This window comes from Pezoporus occidentalis, unplaced genomic scaffold (genome assembly GCF_034315485.1).
Source record: "Pezoporus occidentalis ecotype Australia unplaced genomic scaffold, CSIRO_AGI_Poc_V1 ctg19, whole genome shotgun sequence".
In the NCBI taxonomy this organism is placed as follows: domain Eukaryota; kingdom Metazoa; phylum Chordata; class Aves; order Psittaciformes; family Psittacidae; genus Pezoporus; species Pezoporus occidentalis.
The window spans coordinates 9422733-9448854 of NW_026913748.1; the positions used below are offsets into that span (position 1 = coordinate 9422733).

The window sequence follows — 26122 nt, forward strand, 5'->3', positions numbered from 1 at the left end:
AAGCAGACACCCCTCCCACCTCCCCAGGTGCAACTATCTCTTTACACATAACATACCTCGTACACCACGCTGAACAAAAAAGAGTAGAATGTGATAAAAAGGAGCTGGACACTTAGGGATAAGTTCCCCCTGGCACAGGAAATGAAAGTCACAGCTAAGTGTTTCTGAGGGTAGCAATAACTCTGGGTGGGTGAGAAGACCAATGAGCTCTTGCAGCACAAAGAGAGTACTGTAAGGTGTACAAATCGGGCTGAGGGAAACTGAAGGGACTGGAGCTGTCTCAAATCAAGTGAGCACAAAGAAGGCATTAAGCCATTCAAGCTCCCTCTCTGCAAAGCCTGTGCTGAGGCACTGCAGACTTGTAGCTCAGTAGTTTCCCTGCCTCTGTACAGACCAGGTGTTAGCTTGCTCTGTGCATCTAGTCTGGCCTTCATCCCTCTTCTCATTTTACTGACAAAGCTGCTGAGCAGTGACTGCTATGACAGTAATAGGCACATGTGGATCCCTATTTAATGAGAAATAACCTGAGAGAAATTCTCCATCTGCATAGTAGGTTAATGTTCCTCCGTTTTTCTAATTTGGATTGATTTAGAAATGCTAAGCCATAATTTCAGCAAGGCAGATGCTGCTAGAAATGCAAGATGCAGCAAAAAGTGATTTAATCATTGCATTGTATTTAAACCAAAAATATGAGTAGATGCAATGAGGGACATTTTAATGTGTATCAGTGGAGAAGCATGTCTGAAACAGTGGCCTGGGACCGGCCATGTTCCTCCATAAACAGAGGGGCTGTGATCCCATCTCACAACCCTACGCACCTCCAGTTTGGTATTTCAGTGTTAGAATCTGAACTGCTCGCATACAAGGTATCTGTGGTTTTGACGGTGGCTCTGCCTTTCCCCCATCCCATGAAACCCATCAAATTTCATGGGATCATCAAATCTCCCAGTGGACAGACTGATTTCCATTCTCTGAGAAAGATCTCACTTTCACAGTTTGCAAGGATGTACTAAGGATGTACGCCTTGTCTCGCGGGGCCTTTTCCTCCCTTCCACCCCATCAACACTCCAGCATGAAAACAGGATGCCATCAGGCACAGTTATTAATACACAATAGAAGTGCCATGTGTGATTGTCTGCATTTTATGTAATGCAGATTTAGAGATTTCATTGTAAAGTCATTTTAAACTCTGAACTAATGGGTAGTTTGGCAACAGCTTCTAAGTATGAAATCATTATTAATTCCTTTAGTACCATAATAACATTGATTTAGATGAACTCTTATAACATAGAAATTGTATAGTATTTAGCTGTAATTAACGTCCCCTAATTAGGAAGTATTGCCAAGTAGTTTTCTCTGCTGGCTCTGTTGTACTTAAGTGCAGCTGGATGAAAATTAACCACAAAGGGAACAGCTTGTGTTTTATGTGAAGTTTGCCTTTGATTGATTAAAAAACTATTCCTTGGTACTTTATTTTATTACCAAAGAGGGTGCACTGGATTATCAATGTTATGGAGAGCCACAAAGTCCACATGCTGTAAACTACACACACATTTGTATAGTATATAAGCCCAATGACTTAGCTACACATTCAGAAAATTCACAGATTTATTTTGTCTCAAAACCACAAGTTAACCATAATAAAAATCAATTTATTTTAATGGGGCTGTTGTTAATAAAGTCTGTAGAAATTTAAGCAGAATTAGCACAATTTAATGTCCACTCAGAGGAAAGAGCCATGCACTGCAAACTGCGAGGCATTTGTTGATGTGAAAAATGCTGACATTTTTGGAGATTCAAATTATAAAGGAAACACTGCTGTCAGTTTACTGTACAACTTTGTAGCATATGGTGCTTCTGCTGGTGGGTGCTATTTCAAAGTTTGCAAATCACACTATGAGAGTGTCCCTCTGGTGAGCTCTTGCAACGCTTAGCAACTGTGAATCGAGAGTGACAGTACAGGGGAAGAGGGACTAAAAAGAATTCTAAGTAAGTCAGTAGAACAAAAGCAAAGTCTGTAAGTTAATACATACCTACAGGGGGGGAAAAGGAGGCCAACATGCTAAAGCTAGAAGAGATTCAGTGCCTCCGTTCTTGCAGAATAATGCACAAAATCTTCTAAATTGTTAAAATAAAAATATAGTTTGTCTCTCACAGTCTCTTTGACTTTGGTACGACAAGACAATTAAAACAGCTGGCAGATAGGACATAGAAAGGTTCACTTTCAAAATGTCAGAGTTGCTTTAAGACACGATGCAATCTCCTTAGAAGGTCCAGATGTTTCTTTTACCCATATCTCTGAGAAAATTTCCTACAACCACAAAATAGTGTTCACTACTTGAAAAGCATTGTCCACCTGCGGCTGTCAACACAGAGGAAGAAAGCCAGGAAAAAAGTAAGTTCTGTATTAGCCCAACAATGTGGATTCTAACGAGTCTCATAGAAAGCATACACTGATGACTTAGAGTAACTAAAATACGATGATATCCTACACCATGGTTTTCAAGAATCTGACACTCTGACCCCTTTAACATGCATATACACTATCAAGAAGAGAACATAAAATGTGGATTCATTGTGATTTGATCTGGCTGCTGTTGCTACTTGTTGTTCTACTCCAGATAGTGATTTTTGGCACTAAGATGGACCCATGGCTGCGTGGTACAGTCCTCATCAATTTGCCAATCAAGCTGTCTGAGAATACAAAGTGATGGGGCTGTCAGTAGCGGTTCAACCATAAGCAGTTCTAAACTAAGCAATTTGGAAATTTAAATAGTTATAATGACCAAGATTCTCTGCGTTGGGCCCTTAATTACTGGAATGTCAGTTCAGCTGAAAATTGCCTTTCCCAGGTAATGATAATTCTTAGAAAAGTCTTTGCTTATACACCCACCCATAGCACTCATTAAGTCAAGCTTCTTCCTTTTGTCTGAGGAGCTGTCAATTTTATGTGACATCACCGATCATCTGCCACCTAAAAAATGTCTAGGCTGTCTTGCTGAAGGCAGGCTTATTCTTTTTCAGCTGTAGCACACTGCATGGCAGCCAAGCACTAACAACATTATGCCAAATGAGTGTAATGAGTTGCCCAGTCTTGGTGCTGCTGAACAATGAGCCACTGAAATTTGGTTGTCGGTGTCTTGAGTGAAACTTAGAGCGCGTAAAATAGCAGTATATGCTTTATGTGTGAAGGGAAATGCTGCTACTCAGCCCTATGCAGCACTCAGCACTGGAAAAGAAGGTTGACATTCCCTCCATCACTTCTGGAAAAGGAAGGGAGAGGGATGTTGCTATATTTGCTATATCAGAGGCCTCCCCCTGATGTGGTCATAAGGGACAGAGATGGGTGGAATGAACCTGTGGTGCATAAACATGTCCCTATGTATTCCATATGTCCTATTTCTTACATTTCTTTTGCAGCAATTTGCTATTTCCAATTCAGAATGATCGCACTGTGACTGTCCCTGCCAATCAATGTTTGTGGACATCACAGGTTGTTTTATTTTTAAGAGAAAAAAACATGAAAAAGAAGCAAAACCGTCTCCATGACCAGAATGTGCACATCAACATCCCATTGCTATTGAAACCTGTATTGGTAATATTATTTATTTCCTGCAGAAAGCCAACAGCACCCTGCAGTTGTGGGTACAGAACAGTTATGCTTTGCTCCCCTCTTCCAGTCAAACTGGAGCAGGCTTTGCCTTCTGCCTTCATATGACTAATATGGGATTCCAGAGAACCAAGCAGAAGTAAGAGTAGCATGATTACATCTGCTGAAAAAGTTAGCATTCAAGTGCCCATGCTTCTGAATTGAGATTAATTCAAATAATTTACATCCTCATCCTGGCAATGTGTCATGTACCTCTCTGACACCATGGCCAATACACGGCATTGTTTTACACACAAAACAGAGAAAAGGGACTGCATTACTGGTTTGAAAAGGGAAGGGGGTTTCTTCCATGCTCCTTTCTTGACTGCAGCTCCTTTCCTCACTGGTCCTAGATGCTGGATGTGCCGTTCTTCCACATCTGTAATCACTGCATAAGGTTTGCAATCATATTCTCACAGTCAAAACTATTTTTATTAGTTTGGATGTAACTTGCTCACTCTATCCCTGCTCCTGATTCTTGACTTGCACACAACAAAATAGTAGGGGCCTTAGGCACCTAAAAAAAAAAAAGAAAAAGCCCTCAATAAATCCCCTTAAGGGCCCATTTTAATTCTGCTTATGCTCTTGATGTGCAAGTTCTTACCCTGCTATCCCCCTAGAAGCAGTTTATTTCTGTCTGTCAGCACTGCCAAAGTGACAAAATCCCCTTTCCCACCCACCATGTAATTGCTCTGTTGTTGCCCTTCCCACACATGCCTGTAGAAAGCAAGCTCTCACTTTATTTGTACTGCCAAAGTGAATAGCATCTCTTTCCTCCCTCCATGTGGCTTTCAAGTAGTCACACTATCATTAGTTATTTCTGTTCTGGAGGAGCTCCCCGTCTGAGGAGGCAGCATACTCCATAGGAAGTAGAGCGAAGGCCTGATCTGAGAGCTCACATGTGCCCCCAATTACTGGAGCTGAGGAATTTGGGGGTTGTAAGGAATGCAAAAACAAGCATAACAAATAAAGGACATTCGGAGAAGGGTAGTAAAATAAGAAAATCAAAGTACCTGGCTGCACTTTTTAATCACATTTGTCCTATTGAAAAGGTTATGGTGCAAAACAGATCCCTTTGTTCTGTGTTCACACAATGCCATGCTGTTAAATTTAGTCTATGACAGGAAAACTATCCATTGGAATAGGGTTATTTTTACTTTTCCAGTGTTTTTGTCACTCTCATCTTCATTCAAACTTCCATTCTTGGCAGAAAACGAATGTCTAAAATTTGTTTGTGGCTTTAGTTTCTTTGGGGTTTATTTACCCACTTATTTTAAAGGTGCAATACAGATTAATTTCCCCACCTCATTCTCCATGCTAGGTGTATGATTACAAGAAGACCACACCATTGCTACTAACTAAATCACCAGAAATAATTTCTTTGACTAGCATAAGGACACTACCCCTTAACTCTTATTAAATTTCAAAATTCTCTGAAGCATGGTTACATGGAAACAAGAAACAGAGTTGCAGAACCACTGATCTCTAAGGCCAACAATGGACAAATAAATTATTTCTTAATAAAATTTAAAAATATAGTAACATAGCCTCAGATAAAACAGACTTTTATGTTAGACGTGCCAAGTGTTTCATGTAGTTTTGCTCCTTTGTGGTTTGGCAATCTAGGGTTGGTAAATAGCCATAGTTACATTGTCAAATAATAGGAATAGCGCATTTTGCAGTCAGCATCCTATCATCTTCAACCTAACATTTCTGCAATGTGAAAATTCTCTTTGTGAAAAAAAGTCCTGGACAATGGTCTAAATCATATATTTGCTCTTCCTCTGAGCACCGGTGGTTGTCAAAACCTGTTGCACTCTAGTAGAGGAGCCATTTAGACATATTCCAGGGCTGGCTCCATGCAGACAAAATGCATTAGAGGCCACTCAAATACCATATCTAAACAATCACATGAACCTGCTTATGCCCACTTCACCCACAAGCTTTCCTGTGTACCACACACAGAGGTCAGCTACCCCCCTCCTCTGCAATGTGGAGCGCTGCCAGGCACAGAAAATATCGAGGGCTGGTAGGAATTAATCCATGTTACCTCCCAAGCATATATTTAGGGCATCAGAGGGGGTGTTATCGAAAACAATGCAAAACCTCAAGTTGGGAAAACAATGGGAAGAGTCTAATTTTAGTAAAAGCATAATGGACTAACCTTAATCCTGTCCCTCTCTGGATGCCCAGACTTCTTTCTGGGCTACTGTTCCTCCCCAGCACTCTCCCACTGTCCCAGTTACTTCCTAGAGCAGTCTGTTTTTATTTAAACTTCTGTTTATTTAGAATTAATGAATTAATTTTTGAAGCAGCCAAAATGTATCCGTGAAGGAGCTGTGTTACAGTACCATTCACTTCCTGTGCTGACCCAAAGAAACATGTGCTGTGGAATAGCCTTGTTACGCTACTGACGATGATGCTCTGACGGTGCTGCCATGCTGGACACTGGCTGTGCACTTGCATATTTGGTTTCCAGTCCTTCAGTCTGCTTTTTTAGCCCTGACAGGACCTTCTCTCTCCAGTTCAGCTATTATCAAGTCTTCATAGCTGTGTCTGATTTCAACATTTTATCATCGGCTCTAAAATCTTCCCTTTAAACCACAGCAACATGGATTTGTTAATGGCAGCCTGGAAATAACAGCCTTTGTCATAAAGCCCTACATTAAAATTTTATCTTTATGGAAATATTTACATTTGGGTTTGGATAAACAGAAACCAGTTACTCCTGCTGTGAGTACAGATCAGTGCTCATGCTGTAAAAATTGAGGGGATGAGAAACACGAATAAAGAGGCAACTCTGGAGGATGGTCCCCGATGGTATGCAGAACCCCCCTCAAACCCTGTTATTTACTCCTAGATAGTGATTCTAAAGCTGAAATAAAAACATCTTCCTCAAAGTAGTTTTTGATGGGTTCAAATGTGATATTTCCATCAGTGATGATTTACTGTTCTCAGCAGTCCCATGGATCCAGCCCTCCTGAGAAATCACACCCCTTCTCTGATCCCCCCCAGACTTGTGGAATTTGGGAAAAGATTCAGATGGCCTTGTGAAACTACAGAGCCTTGTCCTCTGTAGCCTCTGATTTCTACTGATACTACCAAAGGAAGAGCCAGAGAGCATCAACAATTTCTGTAACATCAGCCAGAGCCAATAAACTGCTCCTTGATGACAACAACTCCTCACCAGGCTTGGATCAGTAGCTGAGCTTTGCCTTCTCAGTCCTAGCACTGGAACCCTGTTGGCCATCCCGGCAATGGCTGTGTAATGCTGTCATTCAAACGCAGCACACTCGGAGCATCCCAAATGGCTTCTGTGGATGGCACACAAGACAGGGACTGAATGACTTTCACTCTCTAAATTGTGTTGACACTGCAGAACTAAGAGGAGTATGAACATGGATGGTTATTTTTCAAGTCATTTCAGCAGGTGAGACCTTACTTACAAACACAGAATAAATAAGCTGTGTAAGGCAGTGCCAGTCCTGTGTTAAGAATTTAAGATATATATGTAAAAAAGGATTTAAGCAAACCATCACTAAGTGCCTTGGCTTGTGCTGCTATTGCAGGATCAAGAAGCTGCATGCAGCATCCCACAGGCTGTGTAGCTCAGATACCCAACTGCCTGACATTTACTAGTCCCCCTAAGATAACCAGAAGAGTGACAGGTACCAAAGCACTACCCATAAAAAGCCAGCAGTATCCTAGATGAGCAGCTGACCAAGATTAGGTGACAAAGGGCCAGCAATACAAGGGAGCATTGCCCTCCACGCGGTGCACAGCTGAGCTGTGATAACTCTGCTTCATGCCTCAAAGAGGCAAATTAGGCTCATCCGTGCTTGCTGACACCATCTGCAGGGCTATACAGCGTTACAGCATTTAGCTGAGATCCAGCACATCTGGGTGTGAGTCTTTTCTCATCATAAGGGGCCTCAGATCCTCATGTCCTACCCTAACCCCAGGTGACAGCATCGTAGTGACACTGTGCTGATATGGGTGTGCTGGTACCATAGCACATCTGTAAAGGAAAGCACTTGAGTCCTCTTCTGAAAAGCCAGAGAGCTTCAGTACTAATTGGCCAAGGAGAGAGGAGAAAATGGGCATAAGCAAGAGGGACCATGACTCTTCAGATTATTATTGCAAGCTTTCCTCTGACAGCAAGAGTCTGGTCCCAGTGCACTCTCCTAGGAAGTGATCTATTTTACATTGCATGGATTTTACGTAGATAAAATACAGAAGGAACTGGAACTCAGGACTCCCTCTTTTAAACTAAATGCCATAAGCACTTACGGCTCCTCCTTTCTGGACAAAAGTCCTAACATCAAGTCACTGCACAGGGTCAGAAAAACAGAATTTGAATGAAAGCAGAGGCTTCCACCCCATTTCACCAAATCTGGTGGGCATTCACAGATTTTCAGACTCCTCCAGCAAGAAATCTGGGTAGGGACTTTTTACAGGAATGTGTAGTGATAGGACAAGGGGAATGGCTTTTAGCTGACAGAAGGTAGGTTTAGATTAGACATTAGGAATAAATTCTTCACTGTGAGGGTAGTAAGGCACTGGCACAGATTTCCCAGAGAAGTTGTGGCTGCCCTATCGCTGGCAGTGTTCAAGGCCAGGTTGAATGGGGTTTGGAGAAACCTAGTCTAGTGTGAGGTGTCCTTGCTCATGGAAGGGGGGTTGGAATTAGATGATCTTAAGGTCCTTTCCAACTCAAACCATCCTATGATTCTATGAATATATTGTTTGAAGATCCTGCTTGATCAGGCTTAGCCATAAAGTTAGGCAAAGAGCTGTTCAGATATTTCAAGAGTAGAAGCTGCTCACTGTGCATTAAAGTTGATTATGAGATCTTCGCAAAGCCTGTAAGGAGAAAACTGTCCACAGGAGATTATGAGTCAAATGCTGGCGCTCCAAATAAATGATGCTATTTAGGACTGCAGTTTAAGATATACTCGACTACATTTAACGGAAGTATCACTTAGGCATCTCTGTTCTTCTTCTATCTTCCTTTTTAGAGGCCGATCCGCCTCCTTGAGCAGTCCTGAAACTTCATTCAACTGACACGGTTACAAAGTTTCGGCATCATATCTCTACTAGCTTTGATTCCCTCCTATTTTAAGCAACCATACGTGGAATGAAAGACAAGCACACATTTCTTAGGCAACCAAAGGCATTTAACTTTTGGCTGTGTGACACAGGATGAGAGATGTACCCAACCTCCCAACTTCTCGCCTGAACTCATGCTTCCTTCAAGGCTGACATTTCTCCTTCTGCCAAGTCCAATCAAAACCCTATCTCACAACTATCCAGAAAACTGCATTTACAACCAGTCCAAGGCTCCCTAGCCAGTGCCAGCTCTTCACACGTGTTGGAGTGGTTGGTAGGAAGGAGAACGGCCTTATGAAGCACACCTGCTTCTATTTACTGGACAAGAGCCTGTTCTCATTTCTGAGTCAGGCATAACACTTGTGAAGATGCTAGAAGAATTATTCCTGTGTATGCTAACTCCAAGAGCAAAATATGTTCCCTGCTATTCATGCAAAATGTAAACCCTTTCTTTTGCCTTCAGGATAATCTACCACCAGCTCCAAACTTGCACAGTCCGTTGATTTAAATCACAACTCTGTAGGGTAAAATTTGGCTTACGATGCCCTGTACTAATTTAGGAGGAAAAGAGGGGCCTCGCTCATGAAATATTTCAGGTATAATCAGCAAATTGTGGCTACAGATGCAATACAGGAGCATTTTGGCTTGGTAACCAAGGCAACACTTCTTGCTTCAAGACACACTTTTCTGTTGATAATCTATTGTAATGCCAGTAATTGCAGCTGACAAGGCTCTGTTTGTTGTGAGAGATAATTAGCACTTGAAATAAAGTAACAGATTTAAATAAACCGGGGGGAACTGAGTGGTGTGACCTGGTTGCTTTAGAAACAAACAAGAGCTTTGGGGCCTGCACACTGTGTGATGTTAGTGGTGGCCTCCACAACAACTGAACAATACCAACATTTATTAGGCATTGCTTAATTGGGAATTACAGTTGCTTTTGTGATGAAAACATTTTCTTTCTCTTTCTCATCTAGGTTAGATTTACATTGTAAAACAAAGACCCACAAAACCCCTTTACCTACCTTAGCAAACAAAACTACCAATGTTTTCATGTGCTTGTTCTTTTGCCTAGAATTTGATTTATTTCAAAGCCAATGTTTTAAAGTAAGTGTTTTGGACCATTGCGCACTTTAAAGAATCGAGGGTGACTCTACCCAAAGATGTGGAGGGAGTGTTGTTCATTCAGCAGATACCAGCTATGTCCCTAGGGTCAGCTTCAGTTAGCTGCCAGTTTATTCTAGTGCTGGTTTCATGGCTTGGGTTGTTAACATGGCTCCTTAGTTGATGTTTGTGTTAGGTGTTGAGGTATATAGAGGTAGACAGGCAAACCAGGATTGTTGCCTGATGAAATGTGGGAACCTATATCCTGCAGAAGTAGTATTAACTAGATGGATGGGAAATGTGGGGGTCAAAAACCACAGCAATTCCCTTAAGCTCCAGTAATAAAGCCAAACTTGATATTATATTTTTCTTTCTGAAATGCTGAGACACAGCTGCTCAGTGGATAGCAAGAAGAGGAATACAATCCTACTGAATGTTTGTGCCGTGAGGAATGGAAATATTTTACATAAACTTGTAGCTGTGGAAATGGGGATGCTTTTATGGTGAAGCAACATAACCACATGGCTGCATGCAGCTAAAACTAATCTACTCTAGTGATCCCCTTTTCCACAGTGCCCAAGCATCATTTTCACAGTTAAAGAGAAAACCAGATTTCTTAAGAATATGAGATCAACTTGTTTACAAGACAGGAATGAAGGCTCAGCCTACACAGGTTTGTCAGCTCAGGCTTACAGGCAAACACATGGCATATTAGTGAACTCAGCCCATGTCGCACAAGGTCAGCAGCAGCAGCCCAAACTACAGGCCACATTTTTCTTCTGAAAGCCAGGCTAGAATAGCTCAGCTTCTTCAGAGTCTCACCAAACCTGTGAAACCTCCTGAGCAGGCCATGGTATCATATCCATTGTCAAAACAGAGACTGCTTTGTAAATGCATTCATCTCAGGGCTGGCCAGAAGGTTAAGTTAGTACCCGCTTAAGATTTGCTCATAAGACATTAAATGACTAACTATGGCTAGTGATATTCTTTCTTTAATGCTACATCAAAAAGACAACATCTCTATTATCCTTAAGATAACAGCCACATTATTCCTCCAGTTCACATAAAAATCATACAATCATTATAAATTACTATTCACAGACCATGTAAGGCAGCATAGTCATATTCTCAGGAGTCCAAAATTGCATTATTACTTTCTTTCTACAACTGAGGTCAGTGGTTAAAGATACCAAAATTGAATTGCCGGCTGTTTGCTAGCCTCTGCTGAAGTTACAAAGATGGCTACCAGAGGAGACCAGACTGAAGCCCAAGGAAAGCTTCCAAGGTCAGTGGTCAGGCTCTCCCCTTCCAGCTCCCACATGCCCAGTTTTTCATACAAGTTCACCAGAAGCAATCAAAGATGGTGCTATTCCCCTGTTAAAATTATAAGCTCAATGCATAGATTACAGTTGTCTTCTTTCTTTAGTAATCAGCAAATTAGTTTAGTCAGGAAATGTTTCTGATTTTTAAATGCTTTGGAACACACAAAAATGTTGCATTTTAAAGTTATTTAAAAACCAACAACAAATAATGATCTGCAGTAGTTCCCCAGGAATTAAAAATTGCTTACAATTTGTAGCGTCAGGATCTTACCGCAAATCCCATCCCAGCCCCACTTCTAAGTAGCTCATAAAAATGGCCTGTTTATTTTCTAAAATGATCTGCATAAAAAGATTAAGCTTATTTATTGTAAAAATTAACGTCTGGCTGAAACAGTAATGACTACATCACCGAAGAATGTTCTTCCCCTGAATGCCTCCCTCGGCAGTGCTGTGCAAGGAGACCCGCATTTATAGTCTCCTAGAATAAAGTTAATGCTCATAAGACTCTGCTCTTGTACGCCTACAGCTAAATCATGGTATCTAGCAGATGGTGTATGCATGTTTCCTAATGCAATGTCTTGTATGTGTGTAGTTGTCATAATTAAATAATAACTACCTACACCATCTCATGTAACAGGAGAGCCACAGCCATATTTCCCATCAGAGTGAAGCCGTCAAACCCAGCTGTGGGTAGATAAAGTAGGCTATAAGGAAACTAACACACAAAGCATCCCATCACCTCCTCTCAGGAATAAAACAAGTTCTTCTGTATGTGGTTAGTCCTTTTTAAAAAGTAAACAAAAACATCTCTGCCCCAAACTTGCCAGATACCAGGGTCCCAACACATCCCTGAGGTTAAGTAATATGTTCTCGTGCCTAACGTTAAGTAATTTATTCTTGTGGGAAAGGGGTCCGGCCTGGGATTTTCCTTGCTTTTCATGGTCATCATCATGACAGGGAATTATGGACATCTGCAGGAGAAGTGTCTGCGAGACAAGGCAATTTGCAGCTATCATCTTCTTAAGATAAATGCAACAGCTGCTATTTATATTCCTTTATGGATGGAAGACAGAATGATAGGTCTCTGCAGATATTCATTCTTTCCTTGGCTTAGGAAGAGAATTAAGTTGTTGATTACGCCCAGCAAGAAACATCTCTGTTCAAACTGAGGAAAAATGTAACTTATTTTAAGGGATACAAGTTTAACAATTCCAGTATTATCCTTCACTTTGCTGTAAAAAAATCCTTTTGTTGAGGATACTATAAATGCCTAGAACAGATGAAAAGCATTTAGCCTTTATTTCATAGTAAAAATTAGAATGTAAAATCAAGAAAAGCATCTTTCAAATTTGAGTGCGAAAGTTATACAGGAGGTAGTGGGAGCTATTTACCTCTTTTGTGTGAAAAAATACAAGGAAGCTTTGGCTCCCGCTCTCCTTTGGCCAGGCAGGGTTCTGCCCATGGATTAGCCTCATCTTCCTCCTGCCCCAGCAGGTTGAACATCCCAGTTAACTGGCTGCTTCTTGGGAGTGGGGAAGCAGTAAGCAACATCTCCCTGTGGCTTTCTCTTCTTTAAGGTGGCACAGCAGCAGCTGATCATCTTTCCCCCACTTCTCCTTCAGGTTCAGAGAAATGGAAATTGAAACCAGAAGTCAGTTCTAAACTTTGTAAAGGGCCTCAACCTCTTAGCAAACAAATCTCTCCTATCTTGAGGATGCTGATGTCCTTTTTTTTTTTTTTTGGCTTGACAAATGGAAGATTTAATTGTCTAGAACATGTGGATGACCAATTTGATATTTATATGTCAGACTATGCTAATTATGCTTCACATGTAAGAGAAGAAACGAAAAATTCCACCTTTAAGTTTCACATCATATACTCCAATTTAAAGTCAAGGTGAGCTATTGCCACAGGAAGCTTATAAAGACAACAAACTCACTTCTTTTTTTCCTCCTAAAGTTTACACGACAATAAATATGCATGCCATGCTCCCTTCACAGTGTAACTGTTAGAGAACACACTGTAATCTGTTTAAAGAGGAACATGAATCAGACTGATAAAAATAATTGGTTGGATTTTTCTTTTAATTTTTTTTTAATATTTTAAATAAAGCTGTCAAAGGTTCCTGTGGTAATGAAGAGCTTTGTTGTTATGACAACTGCTTATTCCTTTTCCTTTGAAGAAGTCTGCAATTTGATAGGCAAAAACATCAGGAATAATTAAAACAAATGGTAAGTGAAGAAAAACATCTGCTTGGAAAAATCCCCACCCGAAATCTTAGCAATCATCTTGCTTGTGAAGTGACAAACTTCAGGTGGAGTGTCTTCATGTCAGCCAGCACAGGGGTGTTCAGCAACTGCCAGGGGACCAGGTAACCTATGCCAGAAAGCCCATGTTTTCATGAGGGGCACATACACATTTCTCACATGGCACACTGTCTTCCTCTCCAAAGTGTATTGTTACCAAAGAGGGGTCTTTTCAGACCCTTCTTTTAATTCTGCTACTTCTCCATTTTAAAAGCAGCCATAGTTCAAAACATGGCCTCCAAGTGCTTGGCAGACAGTGCTGGTCTCTCCTGCAACACGCTTCCCTCTTGTTGCAGGATGGGGACTAGGCAATGGTAAGCTCAGGGCAAACTGGTGTGAATTAATAGGTTTTGAAAGGAAGAAAGGCCTCCCTTTAGAAGCAAAGGTGGACATTGCCAAAGAGTCCTGTAGTGAAGATGAAGCAATCCTCAGAGCATTGGCTGGGGTGTACTGGGGGTCTTCATCGCTCTGATGAGCCATCATTGTACGGGCAGCTAAAGCAGACCACACCTGAGAGGACAAGCACACAGCTTTGGCTTTGACAGATGCACAAACACAATGGATATTGAAATGCATCAATCAGAAGTATTTCTGCTGTTTGGGACTAATATTCAGTTCAGGGAGAAGCACACCATCGACAATTACCAAGAATTTGGGAATGTTTTCCCCAAAGCAATTTTTTTTCCACTCATTGTTATCTTATGGGCTGTCCTTCCCAGTGGACATGTGACTGTCAGATTTTAGTCATTTCTTACATATGATAATTAGTCTGCTCCACTTTACAAACTGCAAGATTTAACCCCATAGATGTAATATGACAGAAGGGATACAAATGCATGTTCCTGGCTCTATAATGCTAATAAACTTGGTGTTTGGCAATAAGCTACGATGATACACGCTGCTCGGAGACTGGAATCAGGAGTGCCAACATTCCTGCTGTGCATCTGACTTCATGAGAAATAGGACACTTTGCAATAATTTCTGTAGCTTCACATGCCAGCTCGTACTGCCAGGCACACCATGGTCTCATTTTGCTGTTCTTTGCTGCACACGCTGCTCTCCATTGCTCCATCCTTTTGGAAATAATCCAATGCTCTTAAGCAGCAGAATGTTAACCGCTGTCTTGCCTTGCCACCGACGTTTAAGAACCTGCATTTTTCATGAAGTCTCTCCTTGATACCCCTGCGCTCCTCATTCACTCAGCCAAGATGCTCCTACAGAAAGTGAAGATTTCAACATCTCCATCAAGAAAGTGTAGTCCTTGCTTGCTACCCTTTTCTATGCAGAGAGATTTCAGACATCCGAGAGAAGGAAATCTCGCTAAGAAGATGGCAGGGTTTGGAAATAAAAGCAGTATTCCAGTTGTTGCAAATGCAGATTTTTCTGAAGGTGCTGTAGGAGTTTATGGCAGTGTAAAAACTCTCAAAGACCCACCCGAATTTTATTTTTTCTTTTTATCTCCCCCTGAATTGGCTGTATTCTCACGTTAAAGACATCTGAATTGCCAGGTTGGACACTAGGTGGTGCTAGGACAGTGGTTTGCCGGGAAATTCATAGGAAAATTCTGCGCGAAAGAGCACGGTAGGCTGTAAATGGTTACTCGCCAATAAACCATTTGCTCTGGTGCAGCTAATCCATTCCTACATGTCTTTGTTAGATTAACCCACATGACTAGACACCATTAGCTGGCATTAGGTGTTCCTAATGCTGCCTTTTGCCAACCTTGTCTCCCATACATCCATAAGTCAGAGGTATAATGCTCCTTTTGCCAACATGTCACTCTTTCCTCTCTCCTGTCCCCTCCGGAAGGACACCAGCTCAGCTGCCTCCTGAATGCAGAGAGAAAGATGCTCCAGAAGTTTTCCTGAGCTAGTCCTGCCACTTGGGCAGGAGAGAGGCAAGTGAGTGGGAGTGCTACAGGGTCAGCTCTGCACCTCCTGCCTCATGCTGTGCCCCCAGTAGCTGTTCTAGTGGTTGTGCAGCTCACCGGGACAGGGATCCAGTTTGGTTTTAAAATAACCATTTCCCACCATGTCCCAGGTACGCTTTTCTGCTAGTTTGGGTCCCTCACCCACTGCATCACCCTCGTGAGACATAGCGTGCCAGTGCAGGGTGCAGGGTCAGCGCTGCTCACTGTTACTCGCACCCAAGGTTGCCGTGGCCAGCTCTCCTGGTAGTAAAGGTACCCAAAATGACAAGCTTTGATGGAGCAGAGAGGAGCCCCCAGCTTGGCTCCCTGCTCTCCTGATAAAACCCCCACTTTGTGGGGGTGCGAGGCTCAGTGTCCTCCAGCCACTTACTCCCCCAGGCACCACGGCTCCCTTGCAGATCTGTCATCTATCCTCCGCAGCAGCATTAAGGGTGGTGGTCTTCTGAAGGTTATGGCAGCTGCCACACACCATAGACCATGACAGCATGTGAAGAAACCTGATGAAGCCATGTTCAGAAGCACTGTACTCCCAGAGGTGTGAGTGAATCCAGGGACAAGAGAAATGGATAACACTTAGAAACCAGTCAGTGGGAAAGGCTTGTGTTCTCTGGTCTGGTTTTGACACTCAGCTGAAGTGCTTGTCCTCACTTACGGAGTGCTATATGAGAGCCCTCTCATCACACCATCCACTTGCCTCTGTCCCCTAGCCTTCAGGCAAACTGCACTCCAATATTTACAGACAGCAAATAAGATGAATTCTCTAGGGTCAGTCAGGTGCAAACTGGACATAGCTCAACCTATTAATAAATATATTCAGAGAAAAAGAAGAGTTTGAAGAATAAATCGTGTAGTCTCATGACATGGTATACTTAAAGGATAGGCTGAAACTGCAAAATTCAAAGCCCAATCAATTTTTCCTGCGTCCAGTTACTTCCTAACAGTTAGGTTGTCTCTGCTTCAGCTGAAATCATTTTACTCAAAACATTAGGAATAACAAAGTAAAGAGGCCCCAGAGATCCTGCACATGGTGCTTTCTATTGTCAGAGAACACTATTTAGAAACAGGATCAGTTTAAGATAAAGTTAAAACCAGAACAAACAAAACACCAAACAAAAAACCCCCAAACCTTTAAATAATAAAATGAAATTTCACAATAACTAATGGGATAACAGCAAGTAAATAAACATTCTTGAGAGGTGCACTGAATGTACTGAACCTAAAGATATGATACCTGCCTTAACAGTGTACAAGACCTGCTCCTGGAAAAAAGAAATTCATAACAATATATGAAACGCAATACAAGTTGTTATTTTGGTTTTTTTTTTTTTGTTTTTTAAATTGACAAAATGCTGCTTCATGGCAAACAGAAAAATCTCTGTAAGAATGCTCCAACTTCTGAATTTATCTATATGAAATACGTAGTCTGGAACATGCAAACAAAGACTTGAAGCTGCACTTCTAGGTAAGTGTCCAAGAGGTGTAAACACAAGACTACTCTGGTTGCACATTTGAGTCCAAATTTTTCCTCAAGACCTTTTTTCAGTCACTAGCAGTCATCTTGGCACAGAGAGAAAAGAGTTCCGAAACCTCAGAATTGCAGAGAAGAACGAACATGCTCTCACCCAGGGAAAGCACACTATAAATTTAGCATTTTGACCTTTTAGTGCTTTTGTTAATGTACAACATGACACCCATCACATCTTCATTCATCAGTTACCTGTGGCAAGACAAACATCCTTCAGTGGATAGGGCAGGAACAGGGATTTAGCAGCTGAGTGCATCCATCCTTTTGCAGTTAACCAGTAACTGAGAAACTCCGTGTGTTTGTAATGATGCTCTCAGATGAAGATATTGAGATCAAGATGTGCTGCCCCCAGCGAGGCCCCCATGTACAGAAAGACCTACACTGCCTGGAAGCGAAGCCTGGAAAGTTGTGGGGAGCATGCAGGTGATTCTATGATACTATGATTCAGCTAGTGAGAAACAGTTCAACAGCCCTTACCAAATCACACAGCATCCTCTGCACTGCCTGTGGCAGCAAAGAGGTTCTTCCATTTCCTCATTTCCTAGATTAAACTAAGTAGGAAAGTATTCTTAACAGTGAGAAAGACCACATGAACATGGGAAAAGTCAAACTAGCCATTGTGATTTATATCTGTGTCTTCATCAGTCAAATTAGTTTTCATGAAGAGACATGCCTGTGATGGAGCCAGGGATAGTATCACAGCAAATCATTTCACAAAGTCATTAATTACTAAAGGTCAGGACAATATTACATAAATCTTTAAGTGTCGTTTAATTGAATACGCTACGTTTTACTTATTCCAGCCAGACTGTGAACAGCTTTCTATGGAATTCTTGCCTTTCCCTCTTCCATTCTTACTATGTATTCAGGGAGCTTTGAAGACTATGGTTTATACACATTAAAAAAAAAAGAAGAAAAAAAACAAAACAAAACAAAAGTAACTAGGTGGCTATTTTATTATCTAAATGAGTGGTCTCAGACAACCATCTTGTTAATGCATGCTGTAAAATATATTGTCCCTGCTTGGTGGACGTAAAACAAACAGAGATTTGTGGATTCTGGCAGTTGCTGCTTGCTCAGGAAGGCTCGTGCGTCTTGTCACAAATATAAAATGTAGATTTTTTTAATATATACATATTTCCAGCTTGGCAAAGTGATTAAAGTCAGAGTATACCCATCTGCATCTATCCAAAGGTATACAAATAAAAAAAGGAAAATATTAGCAACAATTCACAAGGGGATGGTTCAGAAGACCCAGATGTGCTTATGGTTTTTAACCTTCTGAAAATAAAAAATACGATGGGGCCAGCCTGGCAAGAACTGGTCACCTATGACTTCAGGAACACATATGACCCTGTCCTTTTCTGGCAGAGAGCCTAGCAGGGTTAGTCCTAGAGAGAGAGCAAACATAATTACACAAAGTACTAATAAGATTTGAAGCCCTTTTGGTAATAACTAGTGAAATCGATGCAAACACAGCTGACCAGCATTGACACAGAGTTGCGGAGCAAAACTTCAGGACGTGAAGTGTGGATCCTCAGACACAAAATGAGACACTGAATACTGGCTGACAATACCCAGCCTGCTGTGTGCATTTATTACAACGCGTATGCTTGCAGCAGTTTACTGGGGGGAAAGCAGTATCCATGAACAGCTTCTTGTAAAGTCTATTCTTAAATGCGTGTGATCCCTGCTTGCTCTGTTGCTTCCCTTTCAGTGAATGAGCATAAAACTACGCTGTCATTCTGTGCTCCCCAGGGATATTTATTAGACAATGGCCAGCAAATCACCTTCATTATAGCAACAAAATGCGAAGCCTTGAACAATGCAAAGATCTTTCAAGTTTAAGAGCAGTGCTTCCAGAGAAAGAGAAAAAGAGTGTGAATCTAGTTTTGTTCTTTGCATCCTGTCATCCCTCAACATCCAAGGGCTTCAGCTTACTGCAGCCAGACTGTTGAGGACCCCCATGGATTAACATGAAGCCAGGAGACAGTAAGAGATGATCAGACGGCAATCACAGAAGCAGACGCGTAAAGGATCTTTTCATTTCACCAGGTGACGGACCTGATACGCTAATTGAAACAATATCTGTGTCTGCTCATGCGATTCCAAAGCGCTAAAGCTCTGTTTTTGACACAGGCATGATAAAAATAAAGTCCTCTTCAAAAGAGTAGCAGTGACCTCATTCAGACACGTTCATTTCCATGAAAGGTAAATACGGCAGACAAAGCAGCGATGTTAGCAGTTTGGTCCTCGGAAGTAAGGCAGAGGGGAAGGAAAATCATCGCATAGTTTGTCTTTCCATCAGGCTGATCTTCAGCAGCCTGAATAAGCAATTTGCTACTAGCCAGTTGCGGTGAATTTGTCCCATGTTTGCCAGATCAGTCAGTGAGCAAAGCTGTTTTCGGTTAATAAATATTTGATTTACAAGGTACCGTAAGTAATAAAAAGGGAAGGGAGTTTAGCTGCTGGGAGATTTGTTTAGCACTTTAGTGGGGATAACTAACAACCAGCTTCGGTTGTTTTTCCTTCTTCACATGGCCAGTGGGCAACCAACTTTATCAGTCTTGCTGCATTACACCTTGTAGTGAGCAGAACTAACGCACTGAGCAAAACAGAGGTGGACTGGGACACCCACCATTGACAGAAGCACAGCTGAAGGGAACACTCTTAGATTCTCCTTTCTTCTTCTCGGCAAGTAACCTGTGATAAATATTGCATTTCTCAGTATCATTGGGAAAAATCAAAACTGTTTGATCCTTTCCATATGATATAGGTAGCTGGGGGTGGGGGGTGGGAAGGATATAAAGGAGCAGGTACAGAACAGCTAGCAGCATTTTATCAAAGCAGAAAAGACCCAGAAGACACCAATATCAGCCAACTATATAGTCCTGGGTATTTTGGATAGAGCTGGAAAACAAAGTGGGCATGCACACATGAAAAATGAAAACGAAAAAGAAAGGCAAAAAAGCACCTGTGTTTAAAACCCCCTAAACCAGCTATGATATAAAAGGGTGGGGTTTTTTGTATTTTTATTTCCTCCTAGAGCACTGAGCCTCTAGGTGGGGATGTGGTAATGTGGGCAAGGCAGCGAACAAGATAACAGGAGGCCTGAAGTGCAATGCAGAGCACAGGTGAGCACGCTTTGCATGCTGAAGGAGCTGACATGTCTGTTCTCAGTCTCTGGTCTGCACAACAGACCCCCCGTGTGACCACAGGCACATCACGTAGTCTTTCAGATCTCCAGTTCCACCACTAGTAAAAAGACTGGCTATCCTACCCACTGCTCAGGCACATCAGGTTGTTTCATGCAGGCTCTGTAAAGGAGTTTTGAGGTGTGTAGCAGGTACTAAAAAAGCACAGAATATTATTGTTAGAGTTGTGGCTGTTCACTGCAGATCAAGGACTCCACCAGAAAAGTAATAGCCTCTTTCTAAAGGCTCAGGACAGCAGTAAGGATGTGCATACAGCCTCACCAGAAATACTGTATATACATAGTTATTGATTTCTAGGACGCTGTCAGCAGTTGCTTCCCAGTAACTACCAGTAGGACAGAACAAAGTGCTTTCTCTTGTCAAGTACAAACTAATTCTTCTGAGTTCTACCTCTTCAGTCTGTACAGCTTTACTCTGCTTTACACTGCTTTGTATTTGTTCCCAGAGTTATTCCAAGTTTTTGCCTAGTGAGAGCACCACAAAAACCCTGGACAGCCTACAGGTGAGAACAGACAGGAAGTCTTACAAAGCAGCCTCCGGAAAATCAGCCCCTTCCCTTTCCCCACCATACAGAGAGGGCAGAAAAAGGCAACCCTCCATAACACCATGCCTACAACTGCATGGCAGCACTGCTGCCTTGGCTAGGCTGGCCTACAGCTCTGCTCTGAAGTGCTGTGCTGGAGGTCAGTGGCTGGTTTCCCCACTGGAGAGAGCAGCAGGCTCTTGTAAGAGCGGCTTTTGCACCACTGGTGTCAACTGGATGCTTTGCAGTGAGAAGCCAGCCTTGTCCAGCACGGCTGCGGAAGCAGCTCCAGCAGCAGATGAACAGTGAGGATGGATGACACCCCCCCCCCCCCCGTCAGTAATGAAGAAAGGTCCATGCTCACTTTTCTACCAGAGCACAAATACTGCATTTAAATTTTGTACCAGACTTGAGGAAAACTTCACGACAAGAGCTTCAGCAAAGCATATCCTTCTGCAGAAAAGCTATAATGAATTGATGTTTCCTGACAAAATATATTTTTTTGCCAGAAATCCTATCCAGCTTCCCTATTCAGTTATCTATCTCTATAAAGACTGCAGTCTTCCATCTGCAAAACAAGGATAAGAATTTTACCTTCTTTTGATGAAGCACAGTAGGATCTATAGGTGAACAGCTCACAAAACAAGGTGCTATTAAAAACTGGTGCTTTCAAAACAGATCTGACAGCTGCCACACTGATACTGGAAAATAATATTCAAATAGGGCAGAAAGTAGTAATTTTGGCATGGATGATCCCACATTATATTATTTTAAGACATGCGGTCATTACCCTGGAACTGGAGTCCAAGGAGCAAGCCAAGTGATTTGGGGAAAGGAGGGAGCAGGCGGAGGGTACACCTTATATACGCTTTACTTTTTAACAGTTATTGGGATATGTGTTAAACTAAACTGCAGTAGTTGGACCACAAATGTTTATTGTAATAACAGCAGCATTATAAAACCGATCAGCCCCATCCTTCAGAAGCAGACTGTGCCTCTGTTTGTTTTTCTGCTGAGGAGGGACGTGTCCCAGAGGATCTCCCTTTGGGAACCCCTGTCTCGGCATGAAACAAGTAACACAATTTATGTAGACACTGCCAGCTTCTTTCCCTTCTCAGACAGAAGATGGCTTTATCTAGTCAGTAATGTCACAATAAAGTAGTACAGTAGAAATTTCATCACTGAATGGTCTAAAAGAGGCAGATCACCCAATCTATATTTTCATGGGCTTTTTAAACAACGTGTTGTGCTCAAATGGCAGCAAGCAGTAAAGGGGGGGGATGGGGGAAACACAAACAACCACAAAACCAAACAACTGGCACTGCAGCACAGATTTTAAGCCAAATATATTCATGAGGCACTGATGATAGTATTATCAAAGCTGGATAAACAGGTAAGGGGACAATACAATGCACTGATCAGATTTGGTGAACCTATTAGACTTGCTTTCAGTGAGCTTTTCAGAAGAATTCCTGATTTATCATGTTTACCTAGGCAGGATTTGAGGGCAGAGGACAGGCTCTGGCAGTGCTGACAATCCCCTGCTAACAACATCCAATACAACACTCCCACCTCCCCAGCACATCTGCACCCACCCTACCTTTCTTCTCCTGCCCTTGCCCCTACTCCTGGGTCAGACCAGGGCTGTGTCTGACTGTGTTTGCCCATACATAGGTGGGGAGTATTAATACCTAACTTTTAAAGAAAGGGGGAAACACAGTAAATATTTATTTTGCTACACTATTTCAGTTTCTTGTTCTAATCACAAATCAGAGCCTGGTGGACGGGACAAGTTTCTCTGCCCATGTACTCTGGCATCTTAAACTGAAAGAAGGTAGATTTAAACTAGATAAGAAAGAAATTCTGCACTATGAGGATGGTGAGACACTGGCATACGTTGCCCAGAGAAGCTGTGGCTGCCCCATCCCTGGCAGTGTTTAAGGCCAGGTTGGACGGGGCTTGGAGCAACTTGGTCTAGTGTGAGGTGTCCCTGCCCACGGCAGGGGGGTTGGAATTAGATGAGCTTTAAGGTCCCTTCCAACTCAAATAATTCTATGATCCTATAATGATTACAGTAGGACCAGTAACAGTAATGTTTAACTGTGCTCTTTGCAAAGGCTGTCTGAACACAGGCGAAAACTCTATGTCCTGTACTCCCTTCATATTTATATTTTCATTAAAACAACACAAAACAAGCAGCAAACAAACAAAACAAAGGGGGCTTTAGGAAATGCCACAGGACATTTGATAGGGAAATTTGGGATAAAAATGAGGGGGATTTGGAACTTAAAATGTTCATCAGTGTCACTAATACTCACCACTTGCATCTAACTAGGCACACTTCTTCCAGCTGTGTGACTAAATAAAATACTACTGTGTCATTTTGATGTTTTCTTGGCTTTGAATAACTGAATACAAAGCTTTAAAAAACAACAAACAGCCACATGAAGTACATAATGGTACTGTCACATTATTGTCCAGAAGCTCCACTTGTGGTTTCAGCATAACAAGGTTTTTCAGCTCCAGACTTTCCTTGCAGCTCATATTGATAGCTCTCTACCATACTGTCAGTGCCAAAGAGGAATGGGAATGCAGGTATTGGTGATGAGATTTAGTAAACGAAGAGAAAGGAGGTGTGTCACCACCTACAGAGCTTTTTACTCATTTTCAAAGGTGCGAATGTTTACAAGCTCCCTTCCCTCAAAAGTAAAAGCAGATCTAAAAGAAAACTATGTAAGTCACTACTGTCTCAACTGATTTAGGCAGCTGTTGTTGCTGATCATATCTTTGCTTCTGAACATTCATGAATAAATTCCTTCATCTTAAACCTTCCAAACACATAAGTTCATGAAAGAACCCACATGACTTCTTTTATTTTTAGATTGAATAAAATATTTATATGCCTCTGTGTCCCAAATATCAATTACTTCCTTCACTGAAAAAGTACCTATGCAATATGATTAAAAATTTACCCCACAACAAAACAATGTACAATTAACTCTTGCATTTCCAACTTTTCTTGTCAGACATATACTGTATACATCCACTTCCATCCCTTTTAAACCAGGCACACCATCCATACCTCCTTTCAAATTTGACAGGTAAGTAAAAAATACAGCTATTATCAGACAATGCATCCAAATGATTTCCTGACAGCTACATGCACACACAGCAGCTACCATTGGAAAAAATCAGCATTTACTAATGTGTATCAGATATCAGTAGGACTTTCCTAGCTTATAAGATTGCCAAAGTACTTTGGCTTCAGAGTTAGTTTTTAGGGAAATTTAGACAAACACAGATTCTGATCATTTTCAGCATAACACACAGAGCTTTTTTTTTTTTTTCTTTTAAATCTATACAATTATATTTGCATCTATTTTCTTCTTTCTCACAACAACTTCCCATTCCTGAAAAAGTATATCCAGCAAAATCCCTTAAAACTTTATCCCAGTAAAGCTTTCACTTTTTCCCCTCTTCCTCTGGAATAGACAACATGAAATCCAATAGCAACATTTGCTTTTCTCAGTGCATTTTACATGGCAGATATAAGCAATTTAAAATTTTACTTAGTTTTAAGGAACAGTTATTAAATGCCTAGAGAAATACATCTCCTGCAGTAGTCTTACAACAGCATAGATATGAAAATCAGAGGCATTAAAAAAAACCCCTCAATAAATTACCTAGTTACAAAAAAAATTAAATCAAATGAACAAATCCAATCACGAAACCAATGCTCACCAAGCTGAAGCAGTACTGTAAAACTGTGCTGTTGGTTTGGTTGGGTTTCTTTTTTTTTTTCACCCTACATCATCCTCAAAATGTTTCTCTATAGAAAGTCTCCTGAATCCCTCAAAAAATTAGCTTCAGTGATATGTTAATATTCAGACCACAGGAGCAGAGAAAGACTGAGGAAACAAAATGAAATTTGCAGTGGACTGTTGTTTATGAATACCATATCCAATGGCGAATACAACAGTTAACCAAAATCTGTTTTCTAGTACAGAAAGTTAAGGGGCACTGTTTTTCTTTTTCTTTTTTAATGGAAGAGCTCTGATATAATCAAACACCTACTGGTCATAACTAAATTGGCACAGACAAATGTATATTCACTTCCAATATGTAAACCCCTCTATATTAGCAGAAGTTACCTTTATACTTATGAGGAAAGGGATTCGCCTACTTTAATATCAGACATGATTTAAAGAGCTACACATTTTGTCTTTAAAATCCCCTCCAAGTTAATGAAAGGAAAGGTGTTTCTCCAAATACTCAGTGGCATCACTTACTAAGCAGTGACTTTAGGAAATCCCGCATACTGTTGCTTCTGATGCCCTCTCAGATTTAATTTTTGCAGTTAGTAAGGGCTAAGAGCAATTTAAGAGAAGCCACACAGTTCTCAAGCAGAGGGAAGCAGAGAAAATGAAGGGAAAGAAGGAAAGCACTTCTGAGAAAAAAATTCCCCCCAAACTGCCTGCCTGCATTCCTACAACCACACGCACAAACTGTGTGACATTTCTCAGTTATGGATCTGAAGTGGCCATCATTTACAAAGATGAGAGGAAGGCAACTGCCTGCCCTGTTGTATATTCCTCCTTACAATGGGGAAAATAAGCACTGAAGAGTTTTGTGGGCAAGGGATAAGGCACTCAAGTAAAATGACTCTACGGATACCTGAGGTCCTACTGAGGTCAGGCGGAAGTAAGTAAAACCTCTCAAATGCTTGTGTGGGGTTGATCACATGCCTCTTGTATTCAATTCTGGAAGATCACAGGGTTCCCTATTTCTGGCTTCCTACAGCATCTGCTAATATAAAATAGAAGGACTTTCCACCTGGATGGGTCTTCTGACAAGCAGTAACAACAAATGACTTGATTTCCAGCAGGAGTACAGAAGAATGCACAGTGGAAAAATGTGTCTTTGAATGCATAATTTTTGAACTTATTTTCATTCTCATTCTATGAAAAATTCATTTGTGCTATTAAAAACTGTTGTGGCGGAAACCCAAAAATCCAAGCCAATTTCATAATGGAAGGCAATTAAGCTGATATTGCTAAATGATAAACACCACATCTTTCTTCAGCAGGGATACTGTTCTTGGGTAAGCAAAGTCTTTTCCTGTTCATGAATTTAAAAGAATGCATCACAAATCTCTCTGTGAAAAGTTCAATGGAAAGCGAGCATTCATTACTGACTTCTCTAAATTCTCAGCCATTTGAAGACCTTATGTACTAATAATGGAGGAGAAAAAAACCCAAACTGACTCTTATGCAAACATACTAGGATTAGAAATAATACCTCTAAAAATTCTGACCTATATTTTTACTTTGCACTTTGTCTGTTCATTTTCAGGAATGAACATCTTCCTCTGGAATCTGTAGGTTGATTTATGACTGGAATGAAAGTCTCTCTGAAAGAGACAGTTATTGCACTGCATGT

The 26122-nt window shown here is 41.3% G+C and overlaps 1 long non-coding RNA gene across 1 annotated transcript; it reads left to right on the forward strand.

The window, feature by feature from the left end:
• Positions 1 to 2656: 2656 nt before the first annotated feature.
• On the forward strand, positions 2657 to 9546 carry LOC134162638 (uncharacterized). The gene is made up of 2 exons (XR_009964386.1): positions 2657 to 2852; positions 8668 to 9546. It is a non-coding gene; the product is annotated as an uncharacterized LOC134162638 (long non-coding RNA).
• The last annotated feature ends 16576 nt before the right edge of the window (positions 9547 to 26122 follow it).